Raw genomic sequence first — 19,268 nt, 5'->3', positions numbered from 1 at the left:
CAAGTCTCCTTAGGGAATGAGACTAGCAAAGGATAATGTCAACCATTTTATCATTAAATTGTAGTTAACATCTTTAGATCCATGTTCAACTCAATGTTGCTAAAATTTTAAAATGGACAATCCAAACTAGAAGAAACTAGTTCTAGTACTACTTTGAGCATTTCCAGTCATAACCCACCCATGAAACTAGAATTGATCAGTTTTTCCCAAAACTTCCAGTCCAGGATAAAACCAATCAAACTCGACATTTTGACCAATTTTGTACCATTGTAGCCCCAAACCTAGAAAAAGGAAAAAATAAACCTACAAAAAATCCTAAAACTACCATAAACCTCATTTCCCATCTATTCAATCATTCCCCCTATATTTTCTTCACAACCTTCTCATTGATCATTTAAGTAGCAAAGAACATTGATTTAAAAATATTCTTTTGTTGATTCAGAGTGCTTCTGAGTCTAATTCGGAGAGTTTCATCCCATGATTTGGAGCCCTCAAGATTTGATTTGGGAGTTTCTTGGATCTATTACTAAACTTGATTTGGAATAAGACTTGGAGTATTGATTTCAAGATTTGATTGGGGTGATTCTTTTATTTTTGGTAATTTTGTAAACATCATGTCCGCAAAAATATCACCAAGAATCAGGAAAATAAAATATTGACAACATCAGGAAAATATCACAAAATATAGGCAAATTTAAAAAAATACAAAATTATTCAAAGACACAAATAATTGACTTTATGCCCCTCCATCGCTGAGTAGGGAAAATAATTTCATGCATCTCATGATAATATCAAGATATTTACAATATTCTCATGCTATTTTCAAGAATGAAAACATTGCATAGTTTATCGGCAATAATATCATTCTGGGGTAGAATTTGTGACATTGCAATAATGCGAGGACCATGATAATCACAATGTTTGCAACACTAGGTTTTGGAGCTACTCTTTTTCCAATTCTAGATGCTGATTCAATCTGTTCCTGCAATTGATTTATATCTACTCGTGGAAATAATTCAGAGTGAAGACTTGGAGCTTGTAAAGGTATTTACAAATATTCTTCAAACCCTATTTCTCTTATGAGAGTTTGTTAAAAGTTCTAGAAATTAAATGTAAGGCTTTATTTTCAAATTATTTATGTGGTATAAAAAATGCCATGACTTCCAAACACAACAAGGATCCTACATGGAACCATTGCCAAATAGTTGGGAATGAAATGGTATGAAACTATTATCCCATGGAAATTGGTGGGTAGTGGTTATACATATATTGAGAGTCGAAACAACACCTAGAAAATATACTAAGGAAAATTCAATATTTATCTAAAGACTCATCCAAATTATAATCTGACATGCAAGCTTCTATTGAAAGCTATAACACGAGGCAAAATGTATCCAAGAAGAAATAGGAAGAAATGGAAGTGAACATGATAATGAAAACCATTGTTCTGAAGACTCCACTACTCATCCTACAAAGGATACCTTTAGAACCCCAATCCATCCAAATCATGATGGTGATTATGGCACAAAGAACACAATCCTAATAGGTAAATATTTGACTCAATATTTGTATCCAACAGGAAAAAACACCCTTAGTTCTTAGCCCACCATTGATAACAAATTGAGGAAGTTGTTTGGGAATGCATGGCTAGATGGTGACATGATGCAAAGATGAATTACAATCTAAGTTCAAGAGGATATAGAGAGCGATTTGGACACAGATTTGCCAAATTTTTGGAAATTCAGGATCCAGATATAGTAGGAAAATGGCAAGTACAAAAATATTTTGTAATATATATAAAGAGAGACAATTAAAAAAAAATAGTCAATAATCAAAACCATTCAGGAATGAGAAGAGTAAAACTACAAGTTTATAACAAAAACTAAAAATGAAAATTCGAATGCATGTTACTATTAGCCATCTATGTATTATAACTGATAATTTGATAATTTATAACCACCATTTACTATTTTAATTTTGAACACCATCTCGGCATGAGAACATTGCAATTCATAACAATATTTTTGTAAGCAGCATCCACATGTCCATATCAACAATGAATAAAGGGGTGTCTTGAAGACCATGGCAAGACTGAGTAACAGTGTTAGTGAAGTGACCAACATCATATCAGAGAAGGGTAGAATAGACATTGCGAACAAACCTTGAACATGATGATAGATCAAACCTTCTCAAACCTTGACATTTTACAAAACATTAAGTATAATCATTGGCCTCCAATTTCTCTACATATCCCTTTCTATTCCTTTAAGAATAATCTTGATCAAATCTACATTTACCTCCTCCCACATATTCCTATTTCCAAGGATTTTTAACACACCCCAAGGAAACACTTACATGAATTCAAGACACATTTCTAGCCATTGAAATGGTAATTAGAACAAAAACAACCCAACATCAAAGTGATTCCCTACAACAAAAACTAACATTAACAAGTTAACAAATAAATCCATGCAGAACTTCAAATTTATCTTCAATGTCACAACAGTTCATTTTTAGGTTAGTCAGATTCTTCTATTTTAATCAATGCAACAAAGGTAATGAGTTTAAACTTTAAAGGCGTACCCTTGTATCAAATTATACAAAATAATTGTCGCAAGCCCAAATGTTGGCTACAAACATCATCTCAAAACCAAAAACACAGCAATACGAGGAGTTTTGATATCAACAAAATTGTGAATTGTATAATTTCAAAATCCAAGACCTCTGAATTGAGATTAGCCTAGACAAATGCAATTGATCACCAAGCCAATCAATACATGATAAAAAATAATTGTCTGCCACTCCATGAAATGCATCTAAACTCCATGTTAACTGTTATAACTTCAATAAAATATGATACCATCATGATATAGATTCTATAACTAATAAATTCCCATAAAAATGCTAACGATATAGCATAATATCTCTAGTCCAAGTAGCTCCCATATTATGGAAAACATTAACTCAAACAGTTTGAACCAAGTAGAAACATGGGAAAACAAAAAAAATGGAGTACAAATCCATTAAAGTGTCATAGCAAAGTTAACGATAATTATTTAGCTATAGATCGAATAAATATCATATGATACTTAGGTAGCACCACCAAAAATATCATCTGGAGTAGACGTACACATCAAAACTAAGTCAACATCCTTTGACTTGACTTCCGCCATTTCAAGCGCTCTTCTAGATGACTCTATAGCTAAACCAATTAGTTTTTCATCACTTGCAAAGCAAAGTGAGGTTAATGACATTTTATTCCATGGAAGTGACGAGGTTTTGGGAGGCGTTTTTTAGTATCCAAAAAAAATATCAATTCTAGACTTTCCTTTATATATTCCTTCCTTTGAGTATGTTAAACACACATGGATAGCACAAAAGATATGAAAGATAAATCATTGAGTACATTTTTTTATTAACAGGAGATGTACATTTATAATACAATGTTGTGACTCTTCGGTTTCAGATCCCAAGGTCTCTTGGACTACTTAGTATTTTCGGCTTCCACACTAACCCTTTAGGATTAGGTGTCCAACATTCCCCCCCTTAATCCGAAGGGATATGTATGAGTCCAAGAAAAGAGTTGTAATACAAAATTTGCAAAAAATGCATGGCAGCACTAGGTTGAATGTGCTCTATGAAATGTTGGTATAAAGGGCAGTGGTTTAAGGATGACCACCAAAACTGGAACGCTTAATGCAGTTCCCGGAACTCTTCCAAAACTGGCAAGAAACTGAAGTTTTCTACTAGAGGAAGTGTTCTCAATCTGTGATGGTTTAAGGATGACCAACAACTCTGGAATGCTTAATGCAATTCCTGGAACTCTTCCAAAACTGGCGAGAAGTTGGAGTCTTCTGCTAGAGGAAGTGTTCTTAATCTGTGATGGTTTAAGGATGACCAACAACTCTACAATTCCTGGAATGCTTCCAAAACTGGCAAGAAGCTGAAGTCTTCTGTTAGAGGAAGTGTCCCAGATTGCCAACTGAAGGCATGTTCAGGGGCATCTTTGTCGCTGGCTACAACTCTGAAACTGGTGTGGCAGGTTGTGGCTCAGGCTCGCTTGATGTGACTTTGAAGCTTGTAGATGACCATCATTTCCCCCCCTGTCAGATACAAGGTGAGAAGATGGAGAAAACTCAACTGCAAGAATGTTCAATATTCTGGAACAAGTTCTGACATGTGTTTGGAATATCTTCTTGGTTGTTGATGCCCATTGCCAAGAAGCGATCCATCCAAGATGAATCTTTGTTCTTGCAGGACGTTTGTTTCTGAATCATATGTGTGAAGAATGGTTGGTTTTATGACAGTGCTTACATGGATGAAGATCAAAACAGTGATCTTTCAGATGGCCAACTCGATCACAGTGTTGGCATTTCACAATCTGTTGTTGTTGTTGTGGAAGAGGAGCAGATTCTGGAACAGCTGGAGGTGAACTGTCATGAGGAGTAGATGAGTTGTCATGAATGAATCCAGCGCTGTGAAAATGAATGGGCTTTGAGTAGTCTGGAATATGAAAGGACAAGTCCTTGTCATATCCAAGACCAGTTCTATGCTTGTTGTGGACAAGCTCTTCCCAAGGTCTGATAATGTGCTTGGAAATAGCAGACTGAGTTTCTGCATCTGCATGTACAACTGCTGCTTTATTTGAATGAACTGAACCATTATTAACATGCTGCTGATGGGTGGTTGTCTCAATGTTCTGAACAGAAACAGGTTCAGAATGGTGTCTATTTTGATGTAGCTCTTCTTGCTGTAGCTGTGATTCAAGCTGCAAAAAATCAATCTTTTCTTGTGCATTATATAAGCATGTCTGCATGTCACAAAGAGTGTATTTGCTAACATTTACCTTCCCACCAATAGTGGAGTGTATTAGTGTATTCAGTAACTCTAATACATCATCAAATCTAGCCATTGTCTCAACAAAGAAATGAACACTCAACTAATTCCAGCTAAGAATTTAGCCAATCACAAACATATTTGTGTCCAGCAAGAATGAGAGGCTCAAAGTCCTTCCAACACAGATACAATAGATATGTTTCACCCTTAAAATGCTTAGGTATACCAAGATACGCTTTGTATGGATGCACAACTAAATGACTTCTTCCTTCTTTGAAATTCGAACTTCAACTACAGGAATGGATTACATATACCTCTGATATATCAACTCTAATAATAACAGGGATCTGAAGTAGAATATACCAGCAAATGTTAAGAAGAACAGTGGCTGTAGATAAGTGTTATAACATCACAGAAGCTCCATCATTACGGAGAAAACACCACAGTGCAACGTATTCAGCTCCAAGACAGAGAAATAAATATGGAGTGTCTTCAATATATTCGCAGCCACACATCCAATGAGATGAGAAAGTTTGAGACCCTCTATAGCAGAGATACATCACCAAACACCACTTCCAATAGTTTATACTCATTAAGATTTCAAGTACAGGTACAGTGATATGCTGCTCAACTGAAACAACCACAGAAAATACAAGTTTGTAGCCTTGGGGCTAGATCATTCTTTATGCCCTTACCTTCTCCCCAACTACAACTCGCACAATCTTCCAGAATGATTTTCTGTTTGCATTTTGTTCACACCAGCAACTTACAGGAAGAGCACAACTCACTGTGATGGAAAACTCAACCTATTTCTTAGACTAAAGTCGGCCACTAGAAGGGAAAAGAACTTGTCCCTTGAAACCATGTCTTAGTCGCAATGATAAAACAATTACAATAATATAATGCATGAGTAAATTCAGCTATCTTCTAAGCAAACGATGAGAATAGAGGAAACTGGAATGATTTCAGTCGAAATTTCAGGCAATGAGATCCCAATTTTGTGATCTTCAAAGGATCCAAGGCTGTTGAATGTTAAACCTGCTTGCCACAACAATCGCAGCCTCATTAATGAATGATTGTTGTGCCTCTGATTCTTCTACAACACTCCTTACAACTGCTCATATAGATCGCACTTTCTAGCAGAGGCGACTTGACCAGTCTTCAAGATTACAAATCTCATCCAATTACTCGTCCTTTGCTGGCTCCTAAACTTTACGCACAACAAGTGTTTTCATGCACACCTAAGACACACAACACAGCATTTTGTTTCGTGTATATCACAGTGACAATGAGCATATACCATGTCATGATTTTAACAAATCCACATCACATTTTCTCAATCACATTCCCTCGGCTATAAGAGGTCTTTCTCCGCTGCGGGATTTATTCGTTGCGCCTCTACAAGTCAAACTGAAAGGGCTTTATGCACAGGAATCACCATATCCGTGATGCCCTAAACCATTAGAGGAATTGTGGCCGCATATTGTCTCAATTACCAACATATATATATATATATATATATATATATATATATATATATATTAAATCAATGACAGCAACCTTGGAAGAAAGTTGTTGACACGCAGATCACTGACTAGTCAGTTGGAGAAGAAGCAGTCACCTATAAATTCCACGCCTCGGAAATTGAAAAGCTCGTCACACGACTATGCAGCTGCTACACAATTTTACGGAGGCGCGTTGCCTTGAATTAGCTGCTTGGGCGAGGAGGAAAATGCAATTGACAGGTTTTGGAGTTCGCATCAGCGGGTTGCTCTTACACCGACGATTCCATTCTTACACAAATAAATGTACGCATGTGAGCCGCAACAATAGAGCCGTGGGAAACAAGAAGGCTAATGTAGAAGCCCTCTAAGAGGCACGGTCTGCATTCTGCACATCGATGGTAGTGGTATGAGAGGAATAATAGCCGCGAGGGCTCTGACATACCTGGAAGACGCTCTCAAGCGAAACTCTGGGAACCCCGAGGTTGGGCATTGATGTCAGAAGGAAGAGAGGTAACCGTTTCCACCACCAACAACAGCAATCACAATAGGTGAGACGTGAGCACAGTCCAGCAGAAGTTAATGGCATGAACGCTCAGCTTCCCTTTGATTCTTCTACTAAGTTTAGCAATAATAATTCTGCCAGAATACACAGCGAAACCGCTTCTTTCATGAGGCTAAAGCGGAGACCAATTCCAGCGAAGGCAGAAATAATGGCAGACGATCAGCGGGTTTATCCATCCGCTGCCTCCTCATTCAGCGATGCAAGTGTCACCACACAGGAAAAGGCCCTGCGGTTTTACTGCTCAGGATCAATATCTGTCTCAAGAATCCGATAAATCTGTACAAGCAATCACTCGATTGGAATATCAGCTAGCTCGGCTGACTCTCCAATACCACGCACTTGTGTAACTTGCTCAAAATGGAGCAGTTAACATTCTTTTAAGAAATGCATATGCAACATAGCGCCATATTCCTCCACGCAATGAGATGACGGTCCAACAAGTGAAAATTTCACCCAGCAAAGAGAAATCTGGCCAAAAGGGTGCGTACGGCCTGTGAATAAGTGAGTGAAGACACGGCCATCAGAGACAGATCACCATAACGCAGTATAAGTGGTATCGAGTATTACAATAGACTGGAGCAAAAAGAATAATGGCAGAAGCGTTTCAATGGAATGAAGAGAGCAGCACAGGTTTCATTAATGTCAAAACAGTGTTTCAGTCATGTCAGAACAGTGCACAGTAATGTTAATAGTGAGGTGTAGTAAAAATGGAATGCGCAGAGGTCGACAGGCCTTTCTGATGCAGAGACGGAATTTAATTATTCAAACTGACAGATAGGGCAAGCCAATAGACAGGACATCACTAAATTACCTGGAAACGCTTATGGACAGAGGTGCAGGACTGACATGCACATAACAGGCCACAGAAAAACAAGTGGCTCTGATACCATGTTAAACACATATGGATAGCACAAAAGATATGAAAGATAAATCATTGAGTACATTTTTTTTTATTAACAGGAGATGTACATTTATAATACAATGTTGTGACTCTTGGGTTTCAGATCCCAAGGTCTCTTGGACTACTTAGTCTTTTCGGCTTCCACACTAACCCTTTAGGATTAGGTGTCCAACGGAGTACAATTATTCAATCCCCATTCTTACACAATAAGCCTTATTTCCTTCTATATGCAAGAGTTCCTAATTAAGTGTTCCATGTAATGATGCTCCCTAATTCTTCATTAAATGTAAGATCTAGTACTACTTGGAGTCTAAATATGTTGGGAAAATATGTTTTCAACTTACAGAAATTTAAATGGTTATTCCAGTTAAAATACCTTCAACAACTTTGTATTCTTTGTTGTTTCTAAGGCCTCTGGGATTTTGCATACAATACCAAGCCCTGTTGTCCAGTGATAAGCTTTCTTAATAGCCTGTTAGTGCTACATTCACTCATGTTCCCAACATCGACATCAAAGTTGAGGTGCCTCATTTGATTAATCGAAAAAAACTAAAATGATTCGATTTCCTGGTGACAATGTGTCTATAACAACACTTTCCCAATAATATAAAGCTTTAATATAGAATTTTGGCAGCTAACTCACATAGAAATTGTTAGCAATATTGAATTCCGACATCTCTATCCACTTTCTTAATCTAACAAATAGGATTTTCTAGCAAGAAATCACAAAAAAATGTATATTTACATAAAAACTTTGGAGGCTTTCTAGCATTAGCTAATCAACAAAAAATATTTTGCAATAGCTCTAGTCATCATCAAATAAGTAAATGACACTTGGAGTGCTACTATGGTGATCCATAGAATTAGAATTTGGTTGTGTTGTAACTAGAAGGAGTGAAGGTGGCACTTAAAATTTTGGGGCACAAGAAGTTGCTTTTGTTATCAGAAGAAGATGATTAGATGCATTTTTTCCATAATCAGATGATCCTCCAACATCACCATTATTTTCAAACAAAACACCTTCCCATTTGGCCTGTTCCATGTCAGTTCTAATGAAATTTTCTACAAGACTACTGCTATTGGTTTGTTGCAAATTAGAAGATGAAAAATGGGGCATGCCTAGTGTTTTTATAAGAATTCCACCAATGGGAATGGAAATGGAGACTATAAATTTCCCACTGCAATCTTAGTAGCACCTTTTGTGCCTACTTCCATGACACCACTAGCACTAACTGTAGTCAGGCTTTCACACTGTGAATTTTCCAAAGAAAATCAATTGTGCAAAATCGAATTTAACTGGCTTTGGTGTAATGCATTACAACCCAAAATCAATGATCCAAAATTCAAGCTTCTATTTAGGAGAACTAAAAAAGTGACCAGTATCATCATGTCGTATTCTTTGAGAGGTGAGAAATTTCATATTGTGAAACATCTAATTTGATATTATTGCTCCAATATTCCTTATCTTGCAGTCTTGTTTCAATCACAACTCCACCTACAACAATTAACCCTTCACATGCCAAATGTATCTACTTGATATGTCAGGGATGGAAAGATTGTGGGGTGAGGAATTTCCTTGTGATGCTTATCCAAGTTGATTATTTTTCAACATGGGGCATTAATTAAGCTTTTGAGCAGGGACATGTGAAGCTAGAGACACACGGAAAGCCAAATGTTGTTCCAATGAGGATTAGTGAGTGAAGCAATTATTGTGCCTTTCTTATGTTGTAGTTAACATTAGAAATCAAGTTAGGCATGAATAATTGAATTGTTTTTTCCAAAGGCTCTCCATAAACAATGCACATGGAATAGATCCAAACCATGACCTCGTGCACTAAAAGTGTGCTTTCTCCCAAATAAGTAGCCATGTATGCAATAAATGTGTAAAATTCTACCTTGGACAACAATGCTAGAAGTACTAGACTAGAAAGACAAATAACTTGTTGTTCCTCCATATAAGAAATGACTCTAGCAAACGAATTGTATTCTTTGTGATGAATGGATCTCAAAGTCAAAAGAGATCTAATAATTTGTGAAGCTGTTGTTTCAAATTCTTCTACAGAAACTTTGGGCAACCATAATAATTAGTACGAATAGCCATGCATAAACTTGAAGTAGCACTATTACACGTATCATGTCATCCATGTATTTCAGATATCAAACCATTATGCCACTTGTCAACTTACCATGAATTCTGAGGGTATGCTAAAGCTGTTTTCTAAAACCACTTGTGGGGGTTAAGCCCAACAGTTGGCTACTATATAATCCCTATAAATTCGAACTTGGTACACATGGTTTTCTTCCTACAAGAATTTATCAAATTTAACAATGAAAGGGTAGAAGACTACTATGTATTGAATAGAACATAATGCCCTTGCTGATGCGTATGGGCTCAAACTCCAGTAAATGACTATTGATGGGCTCTAAGAGAATCACACAGCCCAAGTACTTCATAAATTATTAGAGTCAGCAGTTTATTAGATGGTTCTAGTCCAGTCTAACCCTTGACCAGTTTCAACACCAATTCCGACTTCTAAAACATTGTTTGTTTGTCTTGATCAATACATTTGTTGTGTAGTTCCTTGAAGCCGATCAAATATTGCATAGCGCATATCTACTTAAATCTCATGGATCTTCCAAGCATTATATCTTTTTTTTAGTATTAAACTAACATAAATGCATAGATTTTTATATAGATAGGCATTCTAAATGAACAGTCTTTGAAAGGAATCCACATTATTGTTACCTTGACTCTAGGGTGTTGTATTTTAAAATTTTGTCAAGGTCTTGAAAGCTTCATTGTTGGCTTAATGATATTTTTTGTCTTTAACTTTGGATATTGGTTTATTTCTCATATTGTTGAAACATTCAAGAATAGTCATGTGAATATATCCACACGAGAGAATGTTGCAAACCACACTCCAAACCTTATGCCATAGAAATATAGTGGAATTCATGCCATTAGGCTCCTGATTTCCTTTGCAGAATCCATTGGAGAAACATGAATAAAACTCAACCAGGATATGCATATAATGATGTTTGATCAGAGGGATTCCACCCAATACCATGCATCAGAAAATGGTGAAATCCTAAGTATTATACTCAACCAAGATTTTCATATAAATGATGTTTGATCAGATAGATTCCATAAATTAGCATGCCTTAGACAATGGTGAAATCCCAAGGTTGTTGTAAGAGTTACACCCCATATTCAAGGTTTTCATGTATAGAATGAGAAGATCACTAATTACTCAGGTTGAGCGATCCAAAATGATTTTTTGGTAAAGTCAAAATGGCTAGGCAGATTGAAGCCCCTTTTGACTAAGGTTTAATGTTATTGCACTAAACCCATGATACCACAGCCTTGGCTCATAAAGCTCTAGTAGAGAAGAGATGTGCAAGGGTAGTCAACACTATCATCAGTAACACACTTCACCTTGTACATCTCCCTATAGTCATAGTTATCTAGTTTGTGTTCATGTTTGAACATCAAATTCAAAAAAAAATAACCCCATACAAAAATCAATAAAATTCACCATTAAATTCAAATATATCAATATAAAAAACTTACATATATTTTTTTCAATATAACATATATCAAATAATAAATATATTAAATTTAACAGTTATAAAACATGATACATAAAACTTAATAATTGAAAAGAAAATATTGGCAAGCTTTATTTATTATATATTCAATGATATGTTTAGGCAAAAGAATTTACGGATATAAATCACTAAAGTTAAGCATTCGAGAAGATTATGTTGAAAGAATTGGAACCAAATGCAAAATGGTGAGTCTCAATGTATAGCACAAGGTTTCAATAATTGGTACAAATACAACGGAGTTCATAATCTTGGAAAACTAGAGGAGCAGGTTAATGGAAAAAAAAGTTGCTACCAACAACAAGCATATAGAAAAGGACTTGTCTCACATCATCCCCAATGCAGAGTTTTCAAGCAACAAGAAGAACAACCTCTCTTTGACCATAGATCTATAATATCATGCCAAAGAAATGGTAACATGTCACATGGAATCAACCTCAAAGAAGAATCCCCTATTGAATGGTATCAAAGGAAAGCTACAACAATTCAATGATGAATACTACTTGTTGGAAGCCCTCCAAGGTTCAGAGCTTGCTCCAAAAACTAGGGATGAGAGACAAAGGGAAGACCGCGAGGCTGGAGAAGACTTCCACCATCCCATTTCCTTGAAGTGAATGAATAACATGAAGAATCTTAGGTCCCCCTCTCTATGAGGGTTTAGTTTATATATTTTATTTCTATTGTTCTAATAGCATAGGATTTAGTGGCTAGTAGCCAAGCTATATACAACACTGGCATGTCTTGCTTCTATTATATTTAGTGGACAACAACCCAACTATACTTAGTATTATTTTCTTTTGAGTATATTATGAGACAATGGACAAGGGCCCAACACTATTGTTCTAAAACTTGGTCCGACTTGGCTCGATGGGCCAGTTTGGTACCAAATAAGACCTACTCAACCAAGTAGATGCATGATGACGCCATGCAGAATCCAAGAAAAAAATTCACTATTCAATTAAAAAACAAAAAAAAAAAAGTATTAAAGTGATCAAATTTCTATAAAGAGATATTCCACTTTTGTCTCACACCTTTCTCGTAGAGCATTTGTGAGCATTTCAAGTTTTGGAGCAGAGCTGAAATCTTGAAGAGAAATGTGACACTTGAGATTGGTGATAGTTTGGAATTTGTTTGAGGTTGTTTGTAATGGATTTAGGCAGCTTAATCAAGAGGCTATAATGTATCTTGAAGCTTGGAGGAGTTATGGACCAAATTCTTGTGTCCACTGCCCATTATTTTCATTTCCATACATGTTTTCCCTCTCTTTAAATTGAAAATGTATATGCTCTGAAATCTATCCCTGTTTTTAATCTTCTTCTCTTCAAAATTCAAATATGTGCCTCTTTAAATTACAAATGCAAATCATATGAAAGTTTTCCCTATTTTCAATTTGACTCACTTTTTGATTTGCACAGGTCTAAAATTATGCTACTTGGATTTCAGAAATCTAATGTTCTCTCTCAAAACGCAAATTAGAATTTTACCATGGTTTACACCCTTAGAGTCAAATATCCTACATGGACCCATGCTAATCTGGATTATGTGAAAATTTATTGCAAATACTATGCATTAATAAGGGCAGGGGGAGTGGGAATTCATAGATTTAATGAACACTTGGATAGTATAAGAGGCCAAGTTTCCCATGCATGGTCCCATTAGAGGAGATTGGACATATTAGATTTGAATTGCAAAACTAGCTTGCAAAATTTGAAGAAGACAAGGCTAGGCCAAAAGGAGATGGCTGTAGCATGTTTTTCAGGCTCTAAAGCTTTTGGACGCCATTTAGAGTCTCATTGTTGCTGATATATATTGGAGTCGGTGCCAAAATATATTCAACCTTACATGGTAGATGTATGTGCCATGAGTAGAGTTTGGCACATTCTATTTGAATGGTAAGGAGTCGTATATATTTTTTGGTAAATCAAGTCATTGAAATAATATTAGTTTGAGTTTGATTTTTCAAACATTGACCAACACATACACAAATTTTCTAAACTTCATATATGACATTATTCCAGCCAATTGACTTGATAGAGTATATAGTAGTTTCAATGTGAGGGTTTCTCAACTGAGTTTTCAAATAGCATTTAAACATTTTGACAATTAATATTTATGAACAAATGACTTACCATTTGCTTATTAAGAAATAGGAAGAAACCAATGAACCATAATTAGGAAACTTCTCAAGAGGGTGACACAATCAAAACAAAGATTTATGTCCTCTGAGTTGCTCTTATACCCCCTACACTGTCTAGGTAAACCATTCGAACCTCCTAACTGAACTAGAAGTAAAAATGGTATGTGTACCTCCATTGTACTGGTATCTAACTGATTTCAATTTGATTTCATTGCTGTTTGTGGGACATCCTTTGAGGAAGAAATCTTCTCTTCCTCCCCAATCATTGTTGCATGACAATAGGAACATGCATCGTCATCCAAATTGACATCTCAGCTGAAAAATATCTTCCATTCAGATAAAATGTAGACTTTGTCTCATTGTATCCCACCAAAGTACCATTCAACTAGTGGGTTCCAACTTGGTTATTTTCTCCCCAACGATATGAATGTATACAAGACAACCAAAAACACCAAAATGTGATACTTGTGGTTTCTCACCAATGAAATATATTTTTTTTGTCTTATCCTTCAATATCTAATGAGGTCACATATTGGAAATGTATATTTTTGTACAACATGTTTATGCCCAAATACAAATGGTCAGATCTATGCCATGGATCATTGCCTTGGAACACTCTATGATGGGCCTATTCTTCCTCTCTACAGCCGCATTTTGATGTTTTTGGTAAGGCACTATCAACTGGCTCTTGATCTCTATTTCCCTGCAAAAAGTGTCAAACTCTTTGGAGGTATATACTCCTCCATTATCTCATCTGCACACTTTAATATTCTCACTTGTTTAATTTTTCTACAAAAGATTTAAACTCTCAAAACTTCCCAACGACTTCATCCCTAGTGTTCATGACATAAAAACAGAGCTTCTAAGAGAAATAAATTAATCATCAATTAATATTACCTAATAATGAGATTGAAGTAATCGTTTCAAATACATTTGAAATTTGTCCTCCTTTTCAATTTGACTCAGAATTTCTAATTTGCAAAAGTCTAGAGACATGCAAATCAGATTTTAGAAATCTAATGTTGCAACCTTTGACAATATTCGAAGGCCCATGCTCCTTGAAAATCAACTACAACCAACATATACAAGCAACAAAATTGGAGGGGCCTCCCAATCAATCTTCATATTTGAGATCAAATGTGGTTACATTGTCACTCCTACAACACAAAGCTAGAAAAAACAAAGCAGCAACCTTCTGTAAACTATCGTAGGTCCAGAATGGATCTTGGATATCCCATGCTTAAAATATTCTAACAAAACATCCCTACCCTAGGTATTAGCCCAACTATCCATATACATGGAATCCTAGAAGATTTCAAATCATGCTCTTATACCATGTTAAATTTGTAGACCATGGTAAGCAGAGCTACAACACACTGATCTAGAAATACATATGATTCATGAACAAGAAATAAAACTCTCAAACTCTCAAACTTAAACACTCAAAATCTCAAACTTGCAACTATCATCATCACATTAAATAAGAAAAAAACTAAATACACAATGAAAGTCCCAAAACTAGAATAGCTCACTCTACTCTCATGCCCTAATTTTATAACTGTAGTAGAGGGTCATGAATTATAGTCAAGTTTGGACTAAATCTATCCCAGTTCCCAACCTGCATGGAAAATCATGCTAGAGAAATAAATGCACCCCAAATGCATGCACCCTCTTACTCTAGACTATGGTTTTTTAATATTCTAAACAAAGTTTTAAGTAAAATGATTAAATTGGTTTAGATGTACACTCCAACATGCACATGTAAAAAATATAACTAATTAGGTCACACATAAAGCTAATGGCATTTCGGAAGTCTTGTAAAACTAAAAATCAACATGTATCCTAGGGTTTATCAAAGAAAATTACCTTAAGATGTTGAAAAGAGCATCTAGGTCCACCAAGCTTTGTCGCAAAGCTCTATAGAGGAATCCAAAAAAAATAAAAGAAAGGTACAAATTATAAATTTGTTTGATCACAATCCAACAAGATTCAAATAAATTACATGAAACACCATTTAAAGAATTTGTATCCCAAACAAAATGGGTAACTACAAAGAATTATTTCTCATAAAATGTAATAAAGCATCTAACTTACTGAAGTTTTGATTTAAGATTTTCACTTTTCTTCAAGCTTTTATTTTTTAGTGTGAGAATGTATCTGGTCATTGAATATATTGGACCTGTACGTTATAAAATTTGATTTTAGTGCCAGTGGGGACTAAGGATGGAATGCTATTCTTTAGTTTGGAAGTGGAACATGCCTTTCACGATGGGAATGGATAGGGTGTTGGTACAAAATTGGTTATTGATTATGATATAAATTTATTTTTTGATTGTCTATGGGTATCATTCTAACAATTTTAAATTGAAACTATGGGGCATCACACCTGCTTCATTGCCAAACCTGAAAAGGTGCTTGTGTCTAGACAGTTTATAAGTTCTAGAGAAAGCAAAGTTTGTTAGGATGTTTGTTATCATGAAAAAACAAGTTATATGGTACTAAAATTTATTCCTTGAGGTCAATTAGAGATTTGACAATAAGCTATTTGAAGCTCCATGCCCAAGATATTTTAAAGAAGATGTATAAGTGTCAAGTGCCACCATTCCATAATTGGAAGTACCAAAGGAATCTAAATTCTAAAAGCATTTCATTTTTGAAGAACTTCAATAGTGATAACAATAACATCCTATAAAATATCCTAACATGCATCCACACAAACAAATCATTCAACAAGTAGATGTTAAGTGTTAGAATAATGCAAAAGATTATGAGAGGTGCTCTAGAAATGGTTTTGATCTGCCATGCTATAGTTGATGTACCTTGGTAATAATCAAGTAGAAGTCATGTGGAGGCTTTCTCAAGTTAACACTATTGAGTTTTGGTATGTACTGTGTAAAAAGATTTAATCTGACACATTTTGCTTGAAGAGTTCACTTCTTTGATGATGAGTGAAATTTTAACTCGAAACAAGTTATATTAAGACATCTTCACAATCCCAACTAAAAACGCTGATAAAAGTAGTGGTAGTTATGTTAGTAATAGTGTTGGTTACAATAATTAATCTTCATAAAGAGTTATAAAGTTATCACCCCTTGCTAAGATATACAAGAGAGCATATATACCTTGGCTCTCATTGTTAGTGACCCTCCATCAGTTGCCCTATATGGATTAATTAAATAAAAGTTTCAACTTCTACTTGCTTTTCCATTGTATGGGACTTGCCAGTCCTAATGAAATGAGTGGTTGTGGACCTTGAAGGTACACCATATTACAAAATTGTTGTTGTTAGAATTTCAAGGTCTTTCAATTTGTTTTATTTGTGGAGATTTAATGCCATTGAATTTTAGGATGTAATCGAGTACATGGTGTGCATGTTAGCCATGTTGACTGAAACAAATGCCTAGTAAAGAAAGACTAGACAAATACAGACTTGACTATTTCGCTAAACATGTAGGATGTGGATATGTAATAAAGGGTATTCTTGGGGATTGATTTGAATCATGGAAGGGCTTATTTATTTTGCAGACCTAAAGACCTAAGACAAAGCATAATTCTCTTGTTTATGGGTAGTGATTATGCAAGGTGAATAACGAAGTTTGTGTCTAATATCTGTGGGTTTGGATCTGATAATATTCTACAGGTCTTGAAGGATCTTTATAGGTTCCTTAAGCTAAGTCTCATCTTTTGTAGGTTCAATGCAAGACTACATATGACATCATTCTTGTGCAGTTGTGAAGGATCTGTGACAATTATTCTATATTGTCTGGGTAGCAAAGAGGGTAGGGCACTGATTTGGAAAAGAGCTTGAAGGTTCAGGCCACTGAAAGTAATTCTCCAAGCTCAGCCTTCATTGAATTTTTTTTTATTGAGAAGCATTGTGGAAAGTGATTATCTACCAACAGAAAAGTGAGGGACATGTTGGAGTCATTCTCTTGAAACTTGAATACACAATTCCTAAATAAAACCATAGTGCACTTTTGGTAGAAGGAAAAATTGAAGGCTCATATCAATGACTGTATATGTGTCCCTGATACAGCCTTTATAGTAAAGAGACTTAAAGGATAGTTGCAATATTATAGTTGACATGACTTCATCAATATTTGCAGTGTTACTACAACATGTCAATTATCCTTTCATAGTAGTAAGGGAAGAGCAAATTCGTCATTGCCATATAGAAATTGCTTAAGACTATCAATTTGACACATCACCATTATGACAGTAACCATTTGTATGAAAATAATCCTAAAGTTTTCATGATAGTCCACCTATGGGCCTAACTGAAGAATACCTGCAGTAAGGAAGTTCTGAGGATCACACTATGTTGCTAGCACAAAGAACTTCTAGAGTTTGCTAGCATGGTATTGAATGAGTGGTTTGTAGATCAAGGCCATCAACCTAAAGGGATCCTAAAAGCATCAACCAGCCTAATCCTTGTGATGTACTATTGATAGAAATATGCTTCAAGTACAAAAAGAATCATTACACTTGAGGTGTAATTATCATTAAGACATGCATAACAGAGTATAGTAGGCAAGTTGTTTTAGATGATTTTGATTAATATATGATTCTAGACCAGAGCCTTTAATTTTAGATGCTAGAGGCTCCACTTGAAGTGTTCATAACAATAATCAATAAGACAGTATCTTTGACTTTAATTTCTACAAGAAATTGATGGGTTAAGCGATCAGAAAAAAAAAATAAAAAAAAATAAATAAATAAATAAATAAATAAAACAAAACAAAAAAAACAAAATTGAAACACAGAAGTGCAGGAGGAAAGGAGGAGCAATGACAATAATCATTTAAAGCAATGATGGTGGTATTTGATGTAGTGAATTGTAGCAATAATCGAAGGAGCAATGATGGTGTATGGAAGCAAACATTTACATCTTTCTCTAGCAGCTGGAGAAATGGAAGTTTATGCAGCATATTTGTATTGGTACCCTTGAGTATCCTCGAAATTCTGGTAGCTAGGAGAAAAAGGGAATGGCACTTTTGGAGATATTCCTTATAATAGACCTTATCAGCATGAAAACATATCAAATCCTATGTCTTGACAAGCATGGTAAGCAGATGGAACTGTGAGGACCTTGATCTTGACATCCAGATTATGTTGTTGAGCTCGTTGATGCATTAAGCCAAGACCTTATGAAAGACAGACTTATGAATATGGATGCGTGGATATCATGGAATGGGTAATTTAATTCATTGGTCATCATCATCTAGCAAAGGAGGATAATGTAGTTATTCCTAAACTCAATAAATTTGGATTGCCTTAAGGTTATGGGGATAATTTTCTTTGATTTGAAAGCCAAGCTCTCCATCAATTGAATCTAACAGCCCTTATTAGCATGAAAACATATCAAATCCTATGTCTTGACAAGCACGATAAGCAGATGGCACTGTGAGGACCTTGATCTTCACATCCTGATTATGATATTGAGCTCCTTGATGCATTAAGCTAGGATATTATGAAATACAGACTTATGAATATGGATGTCTGAATATCATGAACTGCGTAATTTAATTCATTGGTCATCGTCATCTAGAAAATGAGGATAATGCAGCTATTCCTAAACTCAACAAATTTGGATTGCCTTAAGGTTCTGGAGATCATTTTCTTTTATCTGGAAACCAAGCTCTCCATCAATTGAATCAAGCTAATATATAAGTATGGTTGCCTCTATACTTTAATATTTGTATGGTGATTTTTATACAATCT

This window comes from Pinus tabuliformis, chromosome 1_2, assembly GCF_031772625.1.
Source record: "Pinus tabuliformis cultivar Carrire ecotype Pingquan chromosome 1_2, CPIR1, whole genome shotgun sequence".
NCBI lineage: Eukaryota > Viridiplantae > Streptophyta > Pinopsida > Pinales > Pinaceae > Pinus > Pinus tabuliformis.
This window is presented reverse-complemented; position numbering follows the sequence as displayed.